The following is a 21631-nucleotide window of genomic DNA, read 5'->3' on the forward strand; positions in this document are numbered from 1 at the left end:
TAGACGGGCCAAAGCCCATGGGTGAGGCCACCCCCAGCGCCTCCTTTTTCTGTACTGTTTGGGCCAGCCAGTTTTGGCCCGTGATGTTTTTTTTCAGATCTGCGATTTTAGCAATTTTCCAGAGGAACCAGTTTTGCAGAAAAACCCCTAGTCTTCATGCATATAATAACACATGAATAATGCATCATATGTAAAAACTTTATATATGAAATATGACTAGAATTTCATCTAGTTTCATAACATCCAACTTTCATGCATGTCTAAAATGTTTAAACTGCTGTTTGCATTAATTTTCTTAAATGCCATGCTAAAATGCTTTATTCATAACTAAATAACCGTAGCTCCAAACTTAACAAACTTTATATGTAAATGGGGTAGAAAATGCCTAGTTTAACATGGTGTACTTGATTTGCATGTTAAAGAACTCTAAAATATGGTTTAGGACAGAACAGTACCAAATCCATAATTTGCATAAGAGGATTTTCCGGACTTGTTGTTTGTTGTTCCGGCCTCATTTAAACTTGCCTAGATAGGTAGTTTTCATTTGCTTCACCTCTTGCCATGTTAACCAACATTTAATGTTGTTGAGTACTTAAACGGGAGAGGACTAAATAATTGTTGTGGTGTTTCGTCAATATGCAACTCGTTGCATATTGAGCTCCACTTAACTTGTAGTTTTGCTTGTGCACTTTGCCATGCCATGCCTCTTTAAACCGGACATGCATCATACTTGGTTGTGCATCATGCCATGTTTATGTGATGGTTGTTTACTATGTTGTTTGCTTCTTTTCGGTGTTGCTTCTTCGGGTTAGTTCCGATAACGTCACGTTTGTGAGGATCCGTTCGACTACGTCCGTTTGTCTTCTTCATGGACTCGTTCGACCAGGGAGTCCTGCTTCGTGCTGCCCCAGACCCTGTAGTGGTCATGGATTTCGACAAGGTTCTTGCAGGCCAAGCCCATAACACTGAGCGCTTTTACATCGTCTTTGGTATCCACCATGGCGAACTTGTAGTCGGTGCTGTTGACAAACCTGTTGAAACAGTCGCAAGGCCCTGTGGCCATGTAGTAGTGGTAGATGAGGACATGATGGCGCACGCACAACTGGGCGATGGCAACCTTCTGATCTATGTCGGGGCGACCGGCAGTGTACTGGAGGTCGATGCTGACCACTTTGTACTTATCTCCTGCAAGAAACTACTCAACGCTGTTGATGTAGTCGTCCACCATGGCCGGGTCGATGGTGTACACCACCGAGAGATCCGTCTCCCTCGCGTGGGTCTCCACTCTATGCTCGCCGAACTCCATTGGAGCGCCGCCGGACATCCCCTCTCTATGTATCGTCGTGGGTGTGCTTATTGTGTTGTGGGGCGCAATCGAAAGGTTGAAGAGACTAAGGTTATAATGGCCGGGGGAATTAAAGGGGAAGCTGGACGGCCAGGAATATCGGCAGGCCTAGATGGCAGTTCTAATTTGCAGCGCGTAACTCCATCATGCCGCACGTAACTGCATCATGTGGCAACGCGCACGGAGCAACCGCATGCATATGGGGCCCCTGACGTGATCGTGCACACGCCCAACCGCTGGTAGAGCGCGCGCGGAGGGACGCGAGCAAAGCGCTCAGCGGTCGCCTCAAGGAAAAGTTGTCCACAAGCCGAGCGCACCGACGGACGTGAGCAGAGCATACCAACGGACGCGACCGAGCGCGCCGCGGCACCTAACGGCAAGCAGAGCTTGCCGAGGGACGCGAGCATAGGATGGCACAGTGATACGTGGCAAATAAGACGAACTGTGCGAGCGATGTTGGAGACATCAAGCACAAATCAGATAAGCGTTGCATGTGCAATACGTGGCAGACAGTTGATCCATCAGAGCTATTTGTGATGGAATAAGTCATGTGTGTTGCGGGCAAACGCTTGCTAGTGCATAACCTTAAATTTAACCAAAAAAGTGTTAATGCATGTTACAAAAATTGTATAGCTGGAAACTATGTTCAAATACGACTCCAACGATATAATCGTCGGTGATCACGTTCCCATGCAACCTCGCAGCTTCCCGCGCAAGCTTCCCGCCCGACTCCGTGAAATCCCCCAAAATCCCAATGCTTACCAGCCTGCCATAAAAACCCTCACGGCCGGCAAGTCCTACGTCGCATTTTCCCCTCCCTTCCTGTAGCTTATCTTGTCTGCTTCTTCCACAATCGCCAATGGCACCGGTCCGTCCTTGGCGCTCAGCCACTCCGCTGTCATCAGAGGACAACACCAGCTAGGAGGCTACACCGTGGCGGCAGCGCGGTCCCTGACGTACTGTAGTGCGCATGGCGTCCCTGTTGGAGGCGCGCGGAACACCCACCGCACGCTCCGCCGCCACTGCCCGTCGGCAGTTGTTGCCGGCCGCCTTTGCTGCCACACCACCGTCAAAAGCCAGGGCCATCTCCCGCTCCACCGCCGTGGCCCGAAGGCGGGAGGTGGCCATCATGGCCGCCATCCCACTGCCGGCCACCGTGGCCATCACCCGCACCGCCAGCGCGGCCCGAAGGCGGGAGGTGGTGGTCATGGCCGCCACCCCATCGTCAGCCGCTGTGGCCGCCAGCCCACCGTCGACCGCCGGGATCATCACCCGCTCCGCCACCGCCGCCCGAAGAAGGGGGGCAGAGGTGGCGGCCCGCACATGCGTCAGTGACCTTGCGTGCTAGATCGAGTTCCTGCGGGAGGAGGAGGAGCGCCTTGTCGAGCATGCAAAGAGCCTTACCGCAGCCGTGGCCGCAGCACACGCTGACGCAGAGGCGAGGAATCAAGAGATCTACGAGCAGTCCAGCCGCTTTGAGAGGGATTGTTTGGAGCGGCAGTGGGCGTTCGAGCTAGCGAGCATCGCTGAACGTGCAGCAGTGGCATGCATGGTATTGCATTTGTCCAGCTCGTCGGTAGGCTCCTCCTCTTCTGCCTCTTACTAAGCGCGCTCGGCAGAGGAGAGGCTGCCGGAAGTAGCACAAAGCCCCTCCGTGGTAGTATGTAGTAGTATTTAAGGGTTGTTTTGTTCAGTTCATTTGACTATAGATGTGTGGTCGAACTGTACAACGTACTTAAAATTAGCCAGCATATATAGTTGAACTAGCTATTTTAGTACGTGGTTGGCAATAATTGGGGAATGATTTCTAGCTTAATTACTAAATTTTAGTTGCAAAAATTACATAGTGCTAATGATTTCTAGCTGCATATTTTGAAAAATCGCAGTGTTACAAGGATTGAAAAATGGCAACGTTACTAGATCAACAAATGAAAATCTTTCCAGTTTGACAAATGGCAACATATCCAATATGACAGATGCAAATCTTACCAAATAGTTCGTACGTGGTTGCACACGGGTCATCCAGAACAACCATTTGCGTTGAAGGGATGCACAAATCCTGCGCTGCTCTCACTTTGCATACGGGTGTTCTATCTAAATTGTTTGCGATAAAGAGCTGCAGAAATCCTGCTCGACACATTTTCTCTTGGCTTCCTGGGGAAGCTATCGGTTTCCATATGGGTGTTCTAACTAAAATGTTTGCGATGAGAGTTTTATATTTAAAAAGCAAAATAAACTGCGGCTTGGGTGCCATTAATGGAGAGGACGCGAGCAAGGCGGGCGGCCATGGAAATCAAAGGGCTCGCTTCCCAGTGAGCCTACATAGCATACAACTCGCACGCTTCCCGGTGAGCCTGCGCACTCGAGGAAAGCTTGCATGCCTCTCGGTCAGCCTGCGCACCGGACGGCGCTCGCACGCCTCCCATTCAGTCAAGGTCAAGCAGCTGTCCGCACGGCACCTCCTACAACCATTACAATAACCAAGACACGTGGCATCACATGAATGGTTAACAGAATTTTGGATTTACTAGAATTTAAAAAACAGGCATCTCAATGTTTTGCCGGCAATCAACGGTGCCCCAGTGTTTGAAATTCATGCCCATTTCTTGCATGGGACCTAAGCATGCACCCAAGGACACATATTTGATTTTTCAACCAATTTATATTCACCGGAGCATGTGCATGTAGTTCAAATTTGAATTATGCACATAAAATGCATTGAAAACTCAGTTAATGCATAAAAATGTCCAAACGAACCCCGAAAAATCACAAAAATTCAGACAACACTCATGTTGTTCTATGTTGACACGAGAAAAAAATTTGAAAGCAATAAGAGGCAATGGCTACCGTTTTGTCCCCAAAGGTGGGATGTTCACTGGTACAATGATGTCCTAAACAAACGGTTTAAAACCCCTTTTCGCGACGGCATTTGGAACCATCGCCAAGTGAGTGTGGGCAATAGGGGGGTCCTTCCCACACGACCCAGAAATCGTCGAGGATAGGCCCTCGTGGGACCCAAGCTGGGGCTGTGTGCGATCGGGCGAGGCATGGAAACCCAATCATTTCTGTAGGTATGTATATCCCACACAGTGAATCCTAGCAATCATTTTCGTACGTATGTACATCCCACATGGCGAAGAATGCTTGAGAACAGTACTATGAAATGTAGCAATTGTTGGACCAAACTGTTAACTGAACATTACATTTCAGAGGACCAAAGTGTTAACTGAACATTACATTTCAGAGCACCAAAGTGTTAACTGAACATTACATTTTAGAGCACCAAAGTGTTAACTGAACATTATATTTTAGAGGACCAAACTGTTAACTAAACATCAGATTGCATATTAACATTACAGAGGACAAATCACTAGAAGGCACTGGCGGTGGCCTCGAGAAAACATCACCAACTGTATTTTAAAGTAGACAACCGCGCGGCGGTGTCGACGGTGGCCTCGGAGACGAGGTGCTCCTCCAAGATCTGGTGGTCGACACGCATGTCAGCCATAGCGACTCGTTCGCACATGCGGCCGCATGCTACTCAGCTCCACATTATACTGCGTGTAAAATGGCTGTGAGCAGCGCTTAATTGGTGGAGGGGGCAGTGATTTCGGTGGAAGGTGTCGCTCTGTCAGTCGGGGCATGTGGGACAGGAAAGGAGGAGGATGGTGTGGGTGGGGTGTGGATTACCTGACCATATCGACGAGGCCGCGCAGCAAGAAGAAGGGTCAGTGGCGAGGAGGCCGCGCAGCAAGAAGAAGGGTCGCCGGCGAGGAGGCGATGCTGCAAGAAGAAGGGTCATCGGCGAGGAGGCGGTGCTGCAAGAAGAAGGGTACCGGTGAGGAGGCGGCACTGCAAGAAGAAGGGTCGCCGGCAAGGAGGCGGCGCTGCAAGAAGAAGGGTAGCAGGCGAGGAGGCGGCGCTACAAGAAGAAGGGTCACCGGCGAGGAGGCTGAGCTGCCAGTAAGCAGCAGTGAAGGTTTGAACTTGGAAAGCAAGGAGGAACAGTGGAAATGTGGCTTTTGGTAGGAGGGAGGGGGCGGGGAGATAGATATTTCCGTGATGGCAAAAAAATTCGCTCGGTGCTGCGAGAAACCGGCGCGCAAGTGTGGTTCAAGCGGGGGTGGTGGACTATAGACGACGAAGCTTCCTGCGTAATCCAGACAAGACGGTGCGCCAAGATATTTTATATCACATCCCACACGATTCTTTATAGTAAACTATTTGTGGTATACCTGATTTTTCATTATGTTTTGAAAGACAAAATGGTGTTACGGAGGGAAAGGATGGTGTTTGAATTGCTAGAACATTTACGTACAGTGAACATGCAACTAGTACATGAGTGTCGTGTTTAAATTTGGAATTATTCCAGGTTCATTTGGCATTTTTATGCATTAATTGAGTTTCTGGGCATTTAATGTGCATAATTCAAATTTGAACTAGAAGCACATGCTCCAATGCACCAAAGTTTGCTGAAAAATCACATGTGTGTCTTTGGGTGTCGTGGCTCAGCCGGAATGATTGAGAAACTTGGTTTTTTAATTCCTGTAAATCCAAAACATGGCTGAAAATCATGAAACTTGGCATGGTGTCATGACATGGCACCAACATGCTGCAATAAATTTTTTGGCCGGATTGGGACAAGCTTTGGTGTAAGCTTCTTGCAAACCGGAGCTTCCCTCAAGAAGGCTGCTGGTTCCGAGACGGAACATGTCACCTCTGTGCGAAACGACATACATATACTGCCTTGTCCCACCTTAAGTTTTTACACAGGCAGATTAGACCAAACAGAAGTATCGTGCTAAATTATGGAATTATTCCGTGTTCGTTTGGCCTTTTTATAAATTAAATGAGTTTCTGGGCATTTAATGTGCATAATTCAAATTTGAACTACAAGCACGTGCTCTAGTGAACCATAGTTGTTTGAAAAATGACATGTGTGTCCTTGGGTGAATTTCTACGTCCCATGCAAGAGATTGGAGTGAAATTCAAACATCTGGGTGTCGTGGCTCGACCAGAAAGATTGAGAAACTTGGTTTTTTAATTCCTGTAATTCCAAAACACGCCTGAAAATCATGAAACTTGGCATGGTGTCATGACATGGCACCAACATGTTGCGGTAATTTTTTTGGCCGAATTGGGACAAGCTTTGGTGTAAGCTTCTTGCAAACCGGAGCTTCCCTCAAGAAGGCTCGTGGTTCCGAGAAGAACGTGTCACCACCATGTGCGAAAAGACATACGTACACTGCCTTCTCCTACCTTATTTTTTTACACATCCAGATTAGACCAAATAGAAGTACCGTGCTAAATTTCGAAATTATTCAGGGCTTGTTTCGCCTTTTTTATGCATCAATTGAGTTTCTGGGCATTTAATGTGCATAATTCAAATTTGAACTACAAGCACATGCTCGAGTGCACCAAAGTTGTTTCAAAAATCATATGTGTGTCCTTGGGTGAATTTCTAGGTCCCATGCAAGAGATTGGAGTGAAATTCAAACATCTGGGCGTCGTGGCTCGGCCGGAAAGATTGAGAAACTTGGTTTTTTAATTCCTGTAATTCCAAAACACGCCTGAAAATCATGAAACTTGGCATGGTGTCATGATATGGCACTAACATGCTGTAGTAGTATTTTTGGTCGAATTGGGGCAAGCTTTGGTGTAAGCTTCTTGCAAACCGGAGCTTCCCTCAAGAAGGCTCATGGTTCCGAGAGGGAACGTGTCACCTCTGTGTGCGAAACGACATACGTACACTGCCTTCTCCCGCCTTATTTTTTTACATAGCCAGATTAGACCAAATAGAAGTACCGTGCTAAATTTTGGAATTATTCCGGATTCGTTTGGCCTTTTTATACATTAATTGAGTTTCTGGGCATTTAATGTGCATAATTCAAATTTGAACTACAAGCACATGGTCCAGTGCACCAAAGTTGTTTGAAAAATCACATGTGTGTCCTTGGGTGAATTTCTATGTCCCATGCAAGAGATGGGAGTGAAATTCAAACATTTGGGCGTCGTGGCTCGGCCGGAAAGATTGATAAACTTGGTTTTTTAATTCCTGTAATTCCAAAACACGCCTGAAAATCATGAAACTTGGCATGGCCTCATGACATGGCACCCACATGCTGTGGTAATTTTTCTGTCCGATTTGTGAAGGCCCACACATTAACAATCAACAAAGTCATTTTGGAACAACTGCTGTCACATTACAAATCGGAAACACAAGTATTATTGAAACCATGGGCGTTCGACTTACCAATTATGTGCGGCCACACGTCCCCTTTTTATTGGCCAGGAGGTGCCGTGCGGGGTAGTTATTTGAGTACGGGAGGCGTGCGATCAGACCCCTGCGCGTGCTCATCGGGAGGAGAGCCCTTTGACCGCTACCCGCCACGCACCTCCCTCCCAATGTCTCCATTAATGGCACCTGAGCACCTGTTCTACGGCGTGGCTATGTCTCATTGGACTGAGATTTAAGAGAGAAAATGAAAATCTTAAATGAAAGGTTTGCACGGATCTTGATGTAAGATCCGACGGACCTATATAGCATCGACTGCGACTTATAGCAAGCATGATGAATATAAGGACGATGACAGTGGATAATAATTGTCTTACATATTTAGAAAAATAATTTAAAAAGCCACATGCGGCAACGCCCGAAATACATGAGGGCAAAAGAAGAAGGAAGACAACTATCTGGGTCGCTGATCTCTACTTTCTTGATGCGTTGCTGTAGGCCGCGGGAACTAGTCTCCGCGGTGAGTGGCGACGAGCTCTTTCTTGCCTCAAGATGGTGCTTGAGAGCAGCCATGGATTCCTCCACCATCCTTCTCTGCTCGATGCGCAGCATGTTATTCTCATCCATAAGTTTCTCGACGATGACGTCGGTCCTCTTCAACAAGGCAGTGCTTTGCTCCTGCTGCTCCGCACTTCCGACGATCTTCGCCCTCAGCAGGTCGCGCTCGGCCTGAAGCTTCGCATTGCTCTCATTTAGTTTCCGGATGACGTCGGTAGACTATTCAAACGAGGCTTACAGGTCATCCTGCCACCTCGCCCACCTAAGATCTGAGCCATCTGCCTATGGATGAGGGCACGAATGCGCCTGTAAGAGTCCTCGCCTGCCCGTGAAGCATTTTCCCAGGTCGTCGCGGCAAGGGAGGACATCTCCACTGCATTCGCGGTGCAGCGAGACATCTCTTCTGCTTCCTCGGCGCGGCCGGACCAGTCTGCTGCATCGACGGTGCGGCGGGTCCTCCGTGCTACTTCAGCGGCGCGGCGGGACCTCTCTACTGCTACGGCCGTGCGGCGGGACATGTTGGCTGCTATCGCGGCGAGGCGGGACATCTCTCGTGCTCCCGCTTCCAGGCTCGCCTCTCCCTGGTCGCAATCTCTCGACCAAGAACTCACACTGGCCATGGCGGACGCAAGGGAACGATGATGAATGACTTGTTTGTTTTTGACTTTTTGTGGATGAGGAGTTCAGGAGGAATGTGGAGTCATCTTGGAGTAGTAGTATTTATAACCACATAGTAATACACTCCTAGGTGGGAAACCATTTAGGTTTTGATCGGTGTGAACGGGTTTGCAATTTGGAATGTGACGGGACGCATGCTCAAAATTTACTGACGGTTATAAGTGTGGCACTATTCCCGGAAGGCGTAACGTGGGCACGTACGCCTTCTCGGCCGCGTACGTGGCATTTGCACCATAGGGTGCACCACAATAGGCAATGTCAGCACACGTATTTTAATTAGAATGGGTGTGCCCGTCTAGTGCACACACGTTGATCTATCTAACTATTTCAGTTTGTTGTGCCTAATCGCAAACATTTCATCCATGTGAAGTGTATGCCATTAATCGCAGACACTTTAATCTGGCTTACCCGTTTTTGTTTTGTTGCCTAATCACAAATAGTTAATCCTTCTGAAGTGTATGCCCTCAATCACACACACCTTGATCTGGATGACCGTATCTTTTGTGTTGCCTAATCACAAACAGTTCATCCGAGTGAACCATATGATATATATCACACACTCCTTCATCTGGCTGCCCATTTCTTTTGTGTTGCCTAATCACAAACAGTTCATCCGAGTAAACCGTATGCTCTATATCGCACACGCCTTCATCAGGCTGCCTGTTTCTTTTGTTCCGCCTCATTGCAAACAGTTCATTGGACTGAACCGTATGCCCTGGATCGCACACGCAACTAAAATCTGAACCGTGTTTGATGCATCCTCCATCGCAAACATTTTCACCTTTTTGATGGTTTTCATAGAGCATCGTTTGCGATTATGGCATCGCACACATTTTCTCGAAGGGTCTTTGACTGTAGTGTCGCGTTAGCAGCATCCTGCAATAGTGGTTCCCTACCGAAAACCATCATGCTTGTAGTGAGAAGCTCCGGTTTGTGAGAAGCATATACCCAAACCTGCCCCATATGGGACAAAATTTGTACCACGGCATGTTGATGCTGCTCCATGATAGCATCCCAAGTTTCATGAATTTCAGACGAGTTTTGGATTTACTAGAATTTAAAAACCAAGCATCTCAATGTTTTGCCAGCAATCAACGGTGATCCGGTGTTTGAAATTCATGCCCATTTCTTGCATGGGATCAAAGCATGCACCCAAGGACAAATATTTGATTTTTCAACCAATTTATATGCACTAGTGCATGTGCATGTAGTTCAAATTTGAATTATGAACATAAAATGCATTGAAAACTCAGTTAATGCATAAAAATGTCCAAACAAACCCTAAAAAATCACAAAAATTCACACAACACTCCTATTATTCTATGTTGACACGAGAAAAAAAATTGAAAGCAATAAGAGGCAATGGATATTGTTTCGTCCCCAAAGGTGGGACGTTCCCTACCGAAAACCATCATGCTTGTTGTGAGAAGCTCTGGTTTGTGAAAAGCATATACCCAAACCTGCCCCCATATGGGACAAAATTTGTACCACAGCAAGTTGATGACGATCCATGATAGCATGCCAAGTTTCATGAATTTCAGACGAGTTTTGGATTTACTAGAATTTAAAAACCATGCATCTCAATGTTTTGCCGGCAGTCAACGTTGCCCCGGTGTTTGAAATTCATGCCCATTTCTTGCATGGGACCTAAGCATGCACCCAAGGACACATATTTGATTTTTTCAACCAATTTATATGCACTAGAGCATGTGCATGTAGTTCAAATTTGAATTATTGACATAAAATGCATTGAAAACCCAGTTAATGCATAAAAATATCCAAACAAACCCCAAAAAATCACAAAAAATCACTCAACACTCCCGTTGTTGTATGTTGACATGAGAAAAAAATTGAAAGCAATGAGAGGTAATGGATATCGTTTCGTCTCCAAAGTTGGGATGTTCCCTACCGAAAACCATCATGCTTGTTGTGAGAAGCTCCGGTTTGTGAGAAGCATATACCCAAACCTGCCCCATATGGGACAAAATTTGTACCATGGCATGTTGATGCCGCTCCATGATAGCATGACAAGTTTCATGAATTTTAGACGAGTTTTCGATTTACTAGAATTTAAAAACCATGCATCTTAATGTTTTGTCGGCAATCAACGATGCCCCAGTGTTTGAAATTAATGCCCATTTCTTGCATGGGACCTAAGCATGCACCCAAGGACACAGATTTGATTTTTCAACCTATGTATATGCACTGGAGCATGTGCATGTAGTTCAAATTTCAATTATGCACATAAAATTCATTGAAAACTCAGTTAATGCATAAAAAGTCCAAACGAACCCCGAAAAATCACAAAAAATCACACAACACTCCTGTTGTTCTATGTTGACACAAGAAAAAAAAATTGAAAGCAATAATAGGCAATGGATATCATTTCGTCCCCAAAGGTGCGACGTTCCCTACCGAAAACCATCATGCTTGTTGTGAGAAGCTCCGGTTTGTGAGAAGCATATAGCCAAACCTACCCCAAATGGGACAAAATTTGTACCACGGCATGTTGATGCCGCTCCATGATGGCCTGCCAAGTTTCATGAATTTCAAACGAGTTTTGGATTTACTAGAATTTAAAAACCATGCATCTCAATGTTTTGCCGGCAGTCAACGTTGCCCCGGTGTTTGAAATTCATGCCCATTTCTTGCAAGGGACCTAAGCATGCACCCAAGGACACATATTTGATTTTTTCAACCAATTTATATGCACTAGAGCATGTGCATGTAGTTCAAATTTGAATTATTGACATAAAATGCATTGAAAACCCAGTTAATGCATAAAAATATCCAAACAAACCCCAAAAAATCACAAAAAATCACACAACACTCCCGTTGTTGTATGTTGACATGAGAAAAAAATTGAAAGCAATGAGAGGTAATGGATATCGTTTCGTCTCCAAAGTTGGGATGTTCCCTACCGAAAACCATCATGCTTGTTGTGAGAAGCTCCGGTTTGTGAGAAGCATATACCCAAACCTGCCCCATATGGGACAAAATTTGTACCACGGCATGTTGATGCCGCTCCATGATAGCATGCCAAGTTTCATGAATTTCAGACGAGTTTTCGATTTACTAGAATTTAAAAACCATGCATCTTAATGTTTTGTCGGCAATCAACGATGCCCCAGTGTTTGAAATTAATGCCCATTTCTTGCATGGGACCTAAGCATGCACCCAAGGACACAGATTTGATTTTTCAACCTATGTATATGCACTGGAGCATGTGCATGTAGTTCAAATTTCAATTATGCACATAAAATCCATTGAAAACTCAGTTAATGCATACAAATTCCAAACGAACCCCGAAAAATCACAAAAATTCACACAACACTCCTGTTGTTCTATGTTGACATGAGAAAAAAAAATTGAAAGCAATAATAGGCAATGGATATCATTTCGTCCCCAAAGGTGCGACGTTCCCTACCGAAAACCATCATGCTTGTTGTGAGAAGCTCCGGTTTGTGAGAAGCATATAGCCAAACCTACCCCAAATGGGACAAAATTTGTACCACGGCATGTTGATGCCGCTCCATGATGGCCTGCCAAGTTTCATGAATTTCAAACGAGTTTTGGATTTACTAGAATTTAAAAACCATGCATCTCAATGTTTTGCCGGCAGTCAACGTTGCCCCGGTGTTTGAAATTCATGCCCATTTCTTGCAAGGGACCTAAGCATGCACCCAAGGACACATATTTGATTTTTTCAACCAATTTATATGCACTAGAGCATGTGCATGTAGTTCAAATTTGAATTATTGACATAAAATGCATTGAAAACCCAGTTAATGCATAAAAATATCCAAACAAACCCCAAAAAATCACAAAAAATCACACAACACTCCCGTTGTTGTATGTTGACATGAGAAAAAAATTGAAAGCAATGAGAGGTAATGGATATCGTTTCGTCTCCAAAGTTGGGATGTTCCCTACCGAAAACCATCATGCTTGTTGTGAGAAGCTCCGGTTTGTGAGAAGCATATACCCAAACCTGCCCCATATGGGACAAAATTTGTACCACGGCATGTTGATGCCGCTCCATGATAGCATGCCAAGTTTCATGAATTTCAGACGAGTTTTCGATTTACTAGAATTTAAAAACCATGCATCTTAATGTTTTGTTGGCAATCAACGATGCCCCAGTGTTTGAAATTAATGCCCATTTCTTGCATGGGACCTAAGCATGCACCCAAGGACACAGATTTGATTTTTCAACCTATGTATATGCACTGGAGCATGTGCATGTAGTTCAAATTTCAATTATGCACATAAAATTCATTGAAAACTCAGTTAATGCATAAAAAGTCCAAACGAACCCCGAAAAATCACAAAAATTCACACAACACTCCTGTTGTTCTATGTTGACACGAGAAAAAAAATTGAAAGCAATAATAGGCAATGGATATCATTTCGTCCCCAAAGGTGCGACGTTCCCTACCGAAAACCATCATGCTTGTTGTGAGAAGCTCCGGTTTGTGAGAAGCATATAGCCAAACCTACCCCAAATGGGACAAAATTTGTACCACGACATGTTGATGCCGCTCCATGATGGCCTGCCAAGTTTCATGAATTTCAAACGAGTTTTGGATTTACTAGAATTTAAAAACCAGGCATCTCAAAGTTTTGCCGGCAATCAACGGTGCCCCGGTGTTTGAAATTCATTCCCATTTCTTGCATGGGACCTAAGCATGCACCCCAAGGACACAGATTTGTTTTTTCAACCAATTTATATGCACTGGAGCATGTGCATGTAGTTCAAATTTGAATTATGCACATAAAATGCATCGAAAACTCATTTAATGCATAAAAAAGTCCAAACGAACCTTGAATATTTCCAATTATTTTATGATCACTTCAGATAAAAGGTCTAGCAATTCAAACACCGTCCATGGCCGCTATGACCCCATTATGTAATTCAAATCAAGAGCAAAAATGAAGTAGATCCCACACCGTTTATTATAACCAATCGTGTGAGATGCAACACAAAATATCTTTGGACCGTGTCTGATGACACTTTGCGCGCCAGTGTTTGGCTGAAGTGATTCCAAATTTTTGGCTTCCGCGGAAATATCTACCTGTAACATCCCAAAATTCTAAATTTTGGAATGTTATAATAAATAGATAGATTTGATTGATTGTTTGATTGATTGTGTGAAATTCAGTGAAATTCGAAACCTTTTGAAAGTTAAATGGGAGGGAATAAAAGGACTTTCCCAAACTTTCATTTTGCATTCGTGATCTCCGTGAATTCAAATACTTTTTCATCACGAAACCCTGGAGAGAAGATGACATGACTTCTTCCATTTATTTAAATGACAAGGGGTGTTGAAAATATTTGAGTTTCATTAGAGAATATTTCAATTCATAAACTTCATGCAGCTCAATGATTTTCATGAGAGAAGATAAAATGACTTCTTCAAATTATATGAAATATGACTTGTGAGTTTCAAAGAATTAAATTCAAAGTTCTTTTGAATTTATTTTCAGAGTTTTATTAAAATTATTTTTCTCCAAAAATAAAATATATGGAAAATAGGGTAACATGATTCCCTACATCAGAAAATTATAGATAAATAAATTTGAATTCATTTTGGTATTTTTAAAATGATTTTTTTGGACCAGTAGCACTCTTGAATTATCTGAATTTAGGTGGATTTTATTTGACATTATAAAAATGTTCATGTCATAGAGAATCTTTTTCTGAAAATTTTGGTGTATTATATGCCTATATAATATCCCTATTTAAATTGTTTTACCATTTTTTTCTTTGTCTGAAAAAAATGTTTATATAAAAAAACCGATCTGTTAGTTATTTAGTGGGCGTTCACTAAATTAGGTTCTGTAGCAAACGGTTTTCGTCTTATAGGCTTCTGTTGCGAGTGTTCGCTCGATAGTTTTTTCTTTCTTTCTTTTTCTTTTATTTTCTGTCCAGGGACCTATTTGTAGTAGTTTCTTATACAGATTAGTCCCTATACTTCAAACGACCACATCTTTTTGCTCGTTTGTCCAAATTCAACAAAACCAACGCCCACTTCTTCTTTATGAACCCCTATATCCAGTAATCCAACTTAAACATGTTTTTGAAAATTTTAAAATTTGAATTAGAACAGATTTGAATTCAAACTTCTTTTGAGCATAACTTGAGTTTCGTAGCTCCGTTTGAGTTGATTCTTTTTGCAAATCGAAGCTCTTGACCTAAACTTTCTGATAAGGCCAAATTCACTTAATGTTGGTACTGTTAGAAATTGTTTTATGTTGCAAGAGCTATTTGCTTGGTTTTGATGTTTTCTGGATCGACTTCTTCGTTCTTTGTGATCTTTTGAGTGATTGCTTATGTGTGGTTACTATTGCTTGCTTACTATAGATTGACCGAAGTGTGACGAGTAGATCTATCAAGAGTTTTGAGTGCGAATCATCTTCATCAACATTGCAGGCAAGTTCACACTTTGATCATACCTTTTTCATACCTAGTTTTTATTACATTAGATCAAACCTCCAACATTGCATGATTAGGATCTAATTAAACTGTGGGATGGGAAGTAGTTGATGAGGTAGGAACCTATTGCCCTGTATTCAAACCTTGGGAGTTACTTTTACGTTATGCTTACATTGCCATGCTATGCTCGTAGACGTGGATTGGGTTTTGAGAGTATTCATGACAGATGTGAGATTGTTAATTAATGGTTTACATAAGGTGGCAACTTAAACACACATCTGGGTGGATTGAGGTACCTGGTTATTCCAGGATTGCCTGTCTAGGCACCTGGGTAGACCAGCATTGCCTGTTTTTCTTATGGACCGCCACCCAGACTCAAAGGGATCATAAGATTATTCATGCTAGAAACTTCCGTGTGCAGCCACAAGCTATTATGGGCTCTAGCATAGTTGATTAAGTCGTGTGAACTCTTACAGGGTAGACTAGCAGATGTAGGGGAAAGTAGGTGTAACGGTCTATCCATCGTAAGGTGCTAGCGCTTCTGAAAGACTATGTCTCGGTCATCCGTTTCTCAAACACCATGCAATGCGAGAAACCAAATGGAGGAGATCGAGTCTTGTGGGGAAAAGTGCGCAAACCTCTGCAGAGTGCATAAACTAATCATGATTAGCCATGTCCCCGGTTATGGACAACTTGAGTATCTAGTACCTGGATTAACATGTGAATCTCATCATGTTACTTTAAATGAATATTGTTGGGTGTTAATGATGTTACTTAATTGGGATTGAGAATGCTGTCAACCATTCTCAATGTTCAACAACCACCATGATAGTTAAATAAAATTATTCCTTTGCAGTAGGAAAAATTGGCTTTATGCAAAACCCTATAACCATAGAGCTTTTCCACCAGCCAAATATGCATGTAGTGATAGCCTTTATTCATCATTCTCTATGGTGTGAATTTGCTAGTACATTCAATGTACTGACCCTTTGTGGCTGCAACGTCTCATGTTGCATTAATCTTACGACGAGTAAGTGATACGTTAGGGTTACGATTTCTACACTCAACTTTGCCGTTGGTGTTGATGGGAATCCACAACCTTGTCACTTCCGCTATTTGGATTGAGGTAATAGTATTTACGTTACTTATACATGTGATTTACCTCTGTTATAAATCCTCGAGTAATGTGTGTGTCAGCATACCGATCTAGGGATGACACTTAAGCACAGAGACTTGATCCATTCGGGTCGGGTCGCTACACTACCTCCCACCCCCCCCCTTACCAAAAGCCACATTTCCCCCCTTTCCGCCTTCTTTTCCAAGTTGAAACCTTCACTCCTTACTTGCAGCGCCACCGCCTCCTCGCCGGCTACCCTCCTTCACGCTGCTCGGCCTCGCCTATCCGAGTAGGTAATCCACACCCAACCCACATCCTCCTCCTCCTTCCACATCCCACATGGCACGACCACCGGCGCGAGCGCGACACCTTCCACCCAAATCACCGACCCCTCCACCAAATAAGCGCCGGCCTAAGCCATGGTGCACGCAGTATAGCCAGGACCTTAAGGAGCATTTGGCAGCGGAGAAGCAAATCGTGGCCGCACGCGCAAATGAGGTTGCGATGGCTGCCATTCGTGCCGACCCCCCAGATCTTGAAGAAGCACCTTGCCATTTGCTAGCTACACCGGTTATGCATGCTTGGTTTACCCGTTATGTGTGCTGCTCCTGCCTTTCCTTCACAAATTCTAGTGAATTGTGCTATCTAATTTTACCATGTAATCTGTTGCTCTAGTGTATATGTTCTATATGTCATGCAGTGTGGTGCTCACTTAGTAACTGTTTTATTAATTAGTTGTCGTCTCCAGTTAACTGTTTGGTTCAAATATGCAAATGTGATGTTCAATTATTCAGGCTGCAATTTTGTATTGTCTTCCATGTGAGAAATAAATCGAGTTTATCTTTACAAAATTATGGGTGCATTCTGTTATTGTATACCATGTGAGGAATAAATTGAATTTGGTTGTAGTAAATACATGAGAAACAAATACAATTGCTACAATTGGTTGTAGTTAACTGTTTGGTTAACTGCGTGATCTTCTATTAGGAGTATGTTATATTGTGCAATGTGGTGCTCAGTTAATGTTTGGTTCATTTGTTGTGGTGTTTAGTTAACTGCTTGGTTCAATGTTATATTGTGCAATGTGGTGCTCAGTTAATGTTTGGTTCATTTATTGTGGTGTTTAGTTAACTGCTTGGTTCAATTCTGCAATGCGATGTCCAATTGTCGTGGGTAGAATTTTGTATTGTTGTGCATGTGAGGAATAAATCGAATTTGGCTACACTTAATACATCAGAAACATATACAAGTGCTATATTTCCTAGTTCTTAATCATGCTTGGTTTGGATAAATGGGTTTTCCCTGTGGCTTGAATTAATCTAATGAATCTGCAATGTGATTATTTTTCATCAACATATTTTATTGATAGCATGCGAACCCTTACTTAACCTGATGACTAACTACCTTATATGTGTTGCAAGGAAACAATGGGAAGCACTGAGGTTTACAATCGAGGTTGGCACGTGCATGGTCCGTTGTCTAATTGCACATTATTGTGCAATTGCAGGAACCATTCTAATATTTAGGTTCTTAACAATTTGGTCTTGCACATGTAGGTCCTGCTGTCAGAGGTTTTGACCCACAGTTTGACCCTTTTTGCATATGGGGAAATGAGTTATCCATGAATATCAGTCAAGTCAAGAAACTCAGAAAGATTGTTAGGATAAAGAAATTAGCGACAAAAAACAAAAAGATCTATGTCTGTACAATGAAGAAGACATCAGTTCACTACAGGATGGTACTAACTGTTATACCTTGCCTTTTTTTATTCCTTTCACCCATTTCCTATATAGAGAAGATATTTATGCACATCCTTGTTTTCAGGCCTTTCCAAAGCAGTTCACTGATGATTACCTCTCAAACCACTTGTATGGTCAGGAGGCGAGCAAGGTATTAATACAACACCCACGATTCAATATTGAAGTATTCCTGAAGAGGACGAAGGATGGACGGTCAATCATCCACAGGCACTGGCCTAAAGTTACAAAGACCTTCAACATCAATGAAGGCCCAATATTCGCCTTCTGCTTCAGCAGTTTTCCAAATGAGATACATCTGTCTATGTACCGTCTATGATGCTAATTTCGAAAGGTTATAGATGTTACATGTGAAACTTGGTCCTGGTGTAGTTGTGTAATGGGGTAGCTGAGTGCTGAAGCAATATGATGTTGTACTCTGATGTATTTCAATTATGAAAATGAAATATATTGTGTGCTTAATATGAACTGTCAATTAGATTAATAAATGGATTATGAATAATCGGATAATTAGCCTACTAGTGGCGAATTAGCCTGCTAATTGGGTTTTGCTATTGCAAACGGTTGTTAAAAAAATACCGTGGGCGATGACCTCAGGCAACGCACACAGTTTCTAGGAATAAACCGTGTTGGATCAATGAACAATCACACACGACCTTCTCTTGAAAACTGTTTGCATTAGGCCACCTTGCGCAAACGTTTACCACATAAAAACTATGTCTCATGGACAGCCTTTGCCACGCAGTTTCTTCCATGGACCGTGTGTGATATATTCAATAACACAAGCAATTTAACGGGAAAAATTGTGTGTGATGTACCTGTGAACGGAAACGTTTTCCTTTGAGCGACTGTGTGGGATGTACATACGAACGAAAACGTTTAGCGGGGACTGACTGTGTGGGGTGTACTTGCGATAGGAAACAATTTCGCCGTATAATTGTATTTTTTAGCTCTACTATACGTATTTCCGTATTTGAGCGCTTGCCGGTTGCACACGACCTCATTTTGCTGAACGTGTGTGCCAGGAGGGCATATCCCCGACGGTTTCTGGGTCGTGTGGGAAGGACCCCACTATTGCGCACACTCACTTGGCGACGGTTCCAGATGCCGTCACGAAAAGGGGTTTTAAACTGTTTGTTTAGCAGCTCGTTGTACTATTGTAAACTCCTGGATAATATTATGGTTAATTATTCTCAATGGCACACCAAAAGATCTACTAGTAAAAAGGTTCATGCGCTAGAAGAGATTAATGTCTTGAGTGGAAAGATGGATGAACTTATGAAATTGTTTGCTAATAAGAGTGTTTCTTCTTATCCTAATGATATGCCTTTGTCTACTTTGATTGAGAATAATAATGAATCTATGGATGTGAATTTTGTTGGTAGGAACAATTTTGGTAACAACGCGTATAGAGGAAACTTTAACTCTAGGCCGTTCCCTAGTAATTCCTCTAATAATTATGGTAATTCCTACAATAACTCTTATGTAAATTTTAATAAGATTCCCTCTGATTTTGAGACTAGTGTTGAAGAATTTATGAATTCGCAAAAGAATTTTAATGCTTTGATTGAAGAAAAATTGCTTAAGATTGATGAGTTGGCTAGGAGTGTGGATAGAATTTCTCTTGATGTTGATTCTTTGAAACTTAGATCTATTCCACCTAAGCATGATATCAATGATTCTCTCAAAGCCATGAAAATTTCCATTAATGAGTGCAAAGAAAGAACCGATAGGATGCGTGCTAAGAAAGATTGCTTTGTGAAAGCGTGTTCTTCTAGTTTTCATGATAATAATGACGAAGATCTAAAAGTGATTGGTGTGTCTCCTATTAAGTCTTTGTTTGCCAATATGAATATTGATAAATATGGGACTGGAGATGAGTCAACTTTAGTTAGAAGGCCTCCCAATGATTCGTAGTTTGTAGATCTTGATGCAAAAATTAATAAAAGTGGGATTGAAGAGGTCAAATCTTCACATAGAAATGAACCCACTATTTTGGATTTCAAGGAATTTAATTATGATAATTTCTCTTTGATATATTGTATTTCCTTGTTGCAATCCGTGCTAAATTCTCCTCATGCTTATGATCAAAACAAAGCTTTCACTAAACATATCATTGATGCTTTAATGCAATCTTATGAAGAAAAACTGGAATTAGAATTTTCTATCCCTAGAAAACATTATGATGAGTGGGAACCTACTATTAAAATTAAGATTAAAAATCATGAATGCTATGCTTTATGTGATTTAGGTGCTAGTGTTTCCATGATTCCAAAAACTTTGTGTGATGTCCTAGGTTTCCGTGAATTTGATGATTGTTCTTTAAATTTGCATCTTGCGGATTCCACCATTAAGAAACCACTGGGAAGAATTAATGATGTTCTTATTGTTGCATATAGGAATTATGTGCCTGTAGATTTTATTGTTCTTGATATAGATTGCAATCCTACTTGTCCTGTTATTCTTGGTAGACCTTTCCTTAGAACGATTGGTGCAATTATTGATATGAAAGAAGGAAATATTAGATCCCAATTTCCATTAAGGAAAGGCATGGAACACTTTCCTAGGAATAAAATTAAATTACCTTATGAATCTATTATGAGAGCCACTTATGGATTGCATACCAAAGATGACAATACCTAGATCTATTCTTGTTTCTATGCCTAGCTAGGGGCGTTAAACGACAGCGCTTGTTGGGAGGCAACCCAATTTTATTTTTGTTCCTTGATTTTTGTTCATGTTTAGTAATAAATAAATCATCTATCATCTGTTATGATTGTGTTTTTATGTTTTAATTAGTGTTTGTGCCATGTAAAGCCTTTAGGATATTCTTGGATGATTGTTATTTGATCTTGCTGAAAAAAACAGAAAGTATGCACTCGCGAGAATAATTTTCATTTTTAACCAGAGAGCAATAAAATACTGATTACAACTGTAGTAGATTAATATACAAATTATTTAGGTCATCCTAATTTGGTAGAAGTTTTGAAGTAACAGAAGTATTCGAAATCGCCGGATTGCTACACTGTTTTGTTTTTGACAGATTCAGTTTTTTGCGTGTTGTTTGCTTATTTTGATGAATCTATGGCTAGTATCGGGGGGTATGAACCATGAATAAGTTGGAGTTAAGTAGGTTTAACACCAATACAAATAAACAATGATTTCATTACAGTACCTTAAAGTGATTATTTGTTTTCTTATACTAACGGAGCTCATGAGATTTTCTGTTGAGTTTTGTGTTGTGAAGTTTTCAAGTTTTTGGGTAAAGATTTGATGGATTTTGGAACAAGGAGTGGCAAGAGCCTAAGCTTGGGGATGCCCAAGGCACCACAAAGTAAAATACAAGGACAACCAAAAGCCTAAGCTTGGGAATGCCCCGGAAGGCATCCCCTCTTTCGTCTTCGTCTATCGGTAACTTAACTTGAGGCTATATTTTTATTCACCTCATGATATGTGTTTTTCTTGGAGTGTCTAGTATGATTTGAGTCTTTGCTTTTTAGTTTAC

This window comes from Triticum aestivum, chromosome 3A (genome assembly GCF_018294505.1).
Source record: "Triticum aestivum cultivar Chinese Spring chromosome 3A, IWGSC CS RefSeq v2.1, whole genome shotgun sequence".
NCBI lineage: Eukaryota > Viridiplantae > Streptophyta > Magnoliopsida > Poales > Poaceae > Triticum > Triticum aestivum.